We start from the raw sequence: 5967 nt of genomic DNA, 5'->3' as shown, positions 1-5967 counted from the left end.
ACTACTATGGACAGAGGACCGGCCTCTCCCCTCACATTGTCGCCAGACGGCGAAGCCGCCGACTAAGAGGGAGGGGAGAGCCGGGGGCGACGCGGAGACTCTCAAGGAGAGGGAGGAAGGAGAGATAGTCAAAAGGGGAAATGAGAGCCTCCGGTCGATGCATGATGGACATGGAGTATATGGGTTGTAAGAAGAACTATTGCAGTATTGCTAGCCACTGTAACATAAAATCATACTCCCACAAATAATTCAGAACTTTTATCTCTAATTCTGAATGAGCAGAAATCATTTATACTCCCACCAATAATTCACAACTTTTATCTCTAATTCTGAATGAGCAGAAATCATTTATACTCCCACCAATAATTCAGCGATCACATCTTATTTAGGTGCCACATTGCCTATTCTATTTCATGCGGAAGGCATGCACTTGAGCAAACCATGCTGCCTTCCAAACAATCTAGCATGGTGCTTCACAAAATTCTGTCTTCTCCTGCAGTCTTTCTTACTCCTTAAACGTGAAGAGAATTTGTTTCCGGTGATCAGGTGGTGACCACAAAGGAAATCAAATATTGGCTTCCCAAGACCTGAGTTCAAAGCTCAGGTCACCTACTATCGTCTGTGAGGTACTTTTGAGTGGCTTCAGTGGGTGACACAAGTAAATTAAGGTTACTTTTGTCTTCAAATCATGATGTTTACTTCGTGATATTTTCAATGTTTATGGTTTCTGCAAGGGCATAACATATTTGCAAACATTATGGCCCTGGTTAGAATCTGCTGCAGTAGTTTTGCATACAATTACCTTTAGTCTCTCATCCTTAATTTTTTTTCTAGGTCTACTCGTAAGAATTTGGGAAATCTCTATAAATTTCTAAGCTAGTTTTGTTATGTTTTTTTTTGAAAGGAATACTATAGGGGAAGCCACTACAGTGATTTTTTTTTGAAATTATAAGAACCTAAATCTGCGTCCCTGGAGACTTGAACCTGGATGGCTAAGTTGTACATCCACTTCCTTAACCAATCTTTATGTTTTACAGGGATATGGCCCTATCAATCGTGTTAGCAAGCGCTTCAACGGGTGTGATGAACTCCCTCCTTGAGAATCTTAGTACCCTGATGGGGGATGAGTATCGGAAGCTCAAAGGCGTGCGGAATAAGGTTGTGTCCCTTCATGAAGAGTTGAGTAGCATGAATGCTCTTCTTGTAAAGCTGGCAGCAATGGACGAGCTTGATGTTCAGGCTAAGGTGTGGAGAGACCAAGTGAGGGAGATGTCCTATGATATTGAAGACTGCATCGATGACTTCATGCATGACCTTGAAGTAAAAGGTGCAACCACTGGGTTTCTCAAGAAGACTGCTGAGCGCTTTAAGAAGCTCAAGGTGCGTCATCAAATCGCCAACAAGATCAACAGGATTGAGGCTCGTGTACTTCAAGTGCATGAGCGGCGCATAAGGTACACGCTTGATGAGTACAACCCTACAACCAGTATTGTCCATATTGATCCACGAGCACTCGCTATTTTTGTGGATGCGGCTGGTCTCGTGGGTATTGAAACCCCCAGAGATGAGCTTATTGAGTTGTTTATGGATCAAGGTCAAGAGCTAAAGGTGGCTTCTATTGTGGGATTTGGAGGTCTCGGAAATACCACCCTTGCCAGTGAAGTGTGCCGCAAGATCGAAGGGCAATTTACCAGTCATGCATTTGTATCAGTATCTCTAAAGCCTGATATACCAAGGCTTCTCCAAAATTTATTGTTGAAGCTTACTCGACAACAGTCGTCTCAAAATAGCAGCTTTGATGATGTGGTTAGAAATATCAGAGAGTATTTATTGAATAAAAGGTAACATTTTATTATGTGTATTTCATTGTAGGAATACACACTTTTACCAAAATACAATAGCAAGTTCTGCACTCTTAAAGTCTTTTTAGATAAATCATTTCGAAATAACCATTTCCAGCGCAACCATAGCATGTTCCTTAAAGGTTAGGACATATATGTCTCTGTTAGAGAATTGTCACATATAAAATGAATTAGTCCACTGTAATATTGGACTATGAACATTTTTTATAGAATGAAAGAGGTTCTATATTTCCCGATGTAACTTTGCATACAGCTCAAACCACCTTGAAACTTGCCAAGATTATGGTATATCTCAGTAAAATCAAACTCCTTCGAAGAAAGAGGGTATAAATGTTTTGCAAATTTTACCCTTACGGATTTGATTTTAATTGTATTTCAATACTGGAATACTCATATTTATAACACTGAAGCAACAACCAATTCTAAATGAGTAAAAAAATCAGTAGAACTAGCTAGCTACTGAGATCAGTGTTGTCCTTGAACTGGTAGGGAAAGAGCCAGTGCCGTAGTGGAAGCCTGACCATACACTAGGAGGTAGGTCAGCCAGTCCTTGTTGGTGCAGTTGGCGCTAGTGCACGTGTGGCACTTTCGGTGAGGTTGTCTCTGGAGTGGGTTGGGAAGAACGCGCCCGTGAGTGGTCCGAGAACACTAGCCGTTGAGGTTGTGTGGCCTGTGGGGGGAGGGAATAGGGAAGTGAACAAGATCAAATCAATTGACGTCCGACAAATCGCTTACCCCGTGTGAGAGTAATTCATTTTGCCCTTTGTGATCTGTGGAACTGTTGGCGTATTAAGCCTCCATACTAGTAATACATTTGCATTATAAGCACTAGTTTTAGCTTCACACAATTAATATAGACACTAAAGTTAGTTGGATGTTAGGCCTCCACTGATAAATGTTTCGCTGTTCCAGTGAGAGTACATATTATCTTTGTTTACTTTCCAGTTCAACTAAATGATGAACTGGCGAGGACAAGGAAATGGAAGTTATTACATATATTGCAAAACGAATGCATGAGCGTCAAAGGTTGTTATACTGTCTACAATGTAATTTACATAGATCTAATTAATAGTACATATTATCATGGTTTTGACATGTACACGTAGAATTAGTGGTTTTAGGGAATAGGACTATAATTTCCCAAGCTTATAAGATCTCACTATCAACTGACCTTTATGTGTTCTCAACGGTGATGTGATTTGCAGGTACTTTATTATAATTGATGATTTATGGGATATGTTAGCATGTGATATTATTAAATGTGCTTTTCCAGAAAATAATCATGGCAGTAGAGTGCTAACAACTACCAGGATTACTTCTGTTGCTGCAGCTTGTTGCTCTAAAAGCAGAGGATGTGTTTACAAGATGAAATGTCTTAAGGAGCATGATTCAAGAAGAATGTTTTTTAGCAGAATATTTGGTTCAGAAGATTCCTGCCCTACTGAATTAGAAGATATTTCAAAAGATATTCTCAGAAAATGTGGTGGTCTGCCACTTGCTATCATCAGTATATCGAGCCTTCTAGCTGATCAACCAAAGACAACATTTGAGTATGTAAGGAAGTCTCTCGGATTCATATTTGATGGAAATCTGACTCATGATCAGATGAGACAAATTTTTGACCTTAGCTTCAGAAACCTTCCTAACCATCTTAAGACATGTTTGCTCTATCTTGGCATGTATCCAGAGGACCACGAGATAAGCAGGGTTGATTTATTGAGGCAATGGATAGCAGAAGGTTTCGTGTGTCCAGGGACGGAGCCAGAAATGAAATAAAACGGGGACAATCTTAGTATGAGGGGGCAGAACTAGCTAAAATTACACAAATAAGGCGTTGCCATGGCTTGTGTTCAAAGGAAAATCGTGAGCATAGGGGGGGGGGCAGCCCCCCCTCGTCCCCCCTTGTCTCTGTCCCTGCGTGTGTCCAACCCCTGGGCTAGATGCAGAGGATGTTGCAATAAGCTACTTCAATGAGCTTATTAATAGGAGCATGATCCAGCCTCTGGATACTGACACTAAAGGAGAGGTGGAGACCTGCAGAGTACATGATATAATGCTAGATGTCATCAGATCCAATGTTGACGAAGATAATTTCATTTATGTGCTAAATGACCTGGAAGCCATGTTAGGGATGCACAGAAATATCCGGAGAGCTTCACTCCAATGCTCTGGTGAAGAGTGCAGAGTGACATCAGCAATGGTCAACGGGTCATTATCAAAAGTTCGATCAGTCTATGCTTTTGGAGGGTTTTCTTGCAATTCTCTGATATTGCTGAAATACGTCTGACATAGGCATCCCCAATGGATCTGCCGAAGATGGTACCCGGGGTTTACTGAAGGCCCATGACTCGAAGAATACGAAGCCCGGAAGCCCAATTAACTGTCGATATGGAAAGATAGAATTGTATTAGGAATAAAGACTTGTAACCTATACGGGACGAACTCGAAGAGTCTCCCAGAGTTTGTAACTTGTACAATACGAAACCCTCGGCTCCGCCTCCTATATAAGGGGGAGTCGAGGGACGAAGAAAGGATTGATTTCATTGTCAATACAACCCTAGTTTTCTAGCAGTCGAGTAGTTTTCTGGCGGAAACCCTCGAGATCTACTTGCCCTCTACTTCCATGAAAACCCTAGTCTACAATCCGTAGGCATTGACAAGTCGATACCTTGTCAATTGGCGCCGTCTGTGGGAATTAGAGGCGACAAGGAGCTGATCTCGATGGCACGCTCAACATCGTCGACATCTTCGGTGGCAAGTAATGCGATGGACGGAGGTAAATAGATTAGCGGAAATGATGTGCTAGATCTCACTGGTATGTCTATGTTGTTTCTATTGAGATACTTAAGGGTGGGTGGGGGTATAAGGATTAAGATACCTAGCCAAATTAAATTTTATTTTTCGATAAAAGAGCATAGCCCCGACATCAATAGATGCATACGGCTTGCTTTATTGGGTCGCGGTATGAGGATTAAGCTACCTAGCCAAATTGGTATGCTACAGCAACTGGAGACACTTGATCTAGGTTATCGCGCCGCCGAGCTTCCATGTGATACTGCTAGTTTGCCCAAGCTGTTTCATCTCATTGTTCCCGTAGATACAATATTTGGTATCCGTATTGGCAGATAGAGACTTCTGCGAACTCTACGAGATTTTGATATTTGGGCGAACTCTGTGGAGAATATCGAGGGCCTAGGTGAGATGACCAGCCTAAGTGATTTTGCTTTCAATGGATGGGAGAGGACTTGGTGGAAGGGGCATGACGTATGGATGTCTTGCGCTCTTCTCTGCAAAGGATAAGCGGCAGCCTCAGTATCCTTCGAATGCAAAGTTGGGATTCTCAGAAATTGGATGGCTGGACCACATTTTCCCCTCCACCTATCCATCTTCGAGAGATGAAGATGTGGGGCTGCGTGTTTTCGACGATCCCCAATTGGTTTGGTCATCTCCGCGACCTCCAAAGCTTGCGTTTCAAGGTCAGGGCGACATGGTTGAAGGATGATGGTGTTGCTATTCTTGCAGGGTTGCCATCACTTGTCTATCTCGAGTTGGAGTCAGAAGAACCTCTCGAAGAAAGGATGCGCATCCCTGGCAGCGGCATGGCTTTCCAAGCTCTCAAAGACTTTCAGCTCTATTGTCGGGCCCGGTTGCTGACTTTCGAAGCGGGTGCTATGCTTGTGCTCAAGAGGCTTTGTCTCCAGTTAATACCGAGTAGTTGCGAGAATGGTGGGTCTGTGGAGGGTCCACTAGATGGCATTGAGCACTTGCCAGCTGGCCTCAGAGAAATCGATATAGGGATCAAGGGTGAAAGAGATGAGGCTCTGACGTCTTCGTTGAAGAACGGGTTTGAGGAGTATCATCCCGGCGCTGCCTTGAAGATCCGGTATTGGTGACGATTCTCGTCTCCTACCACTTCCTGCCGCACGGTAAATCGTGCACTCGTATGTGTTTGTTTGAACCATTTATTGATTAATTTCTGCGTGGAAGTTCCATCCACGTAGTATTTCTGGCACACTTCTCAGGTTGTTAGCGAACCTTTTCGACCTTTGTATATTTAATCATGCCCACTTATCTGCTATCTGCTGTAATCATGCACTCTGCCGTT

The 5967-nt window shown here is 42.9% G+C and overlaps 1 pseudogene; it reads left to right on the top strand.

Annotated features, from left to right (window-relative positions):
- Nucleotides 1-1041: 1041 nt before the first annotated feature.
- Nucleotides 1042-5755, top strand: LOC124694987 (annotated as a pseudogene).
- The last annotated feature ends 212 nt before the right edge of the window (nucleotides 5756-5967 follow it).

Source organism: Lolium rigidum, chromosome 3, assembly GCF_022539505.1.
Source record: "Lolium rigidum isolate FL_2022 chromosome 3, APGP_CSIRO_Lrig_0.1, whole genome shotgun sequence".
Lineage (NCBI taxonomy): Eukaryota > Viridiplantae > Streptophyta > Magnoliopsida > Poales > Poaceae > Lolium > Lolium rigidum.
This window is presented reverse-complemented; position numbering and strand designations above follow the sequence as displayed.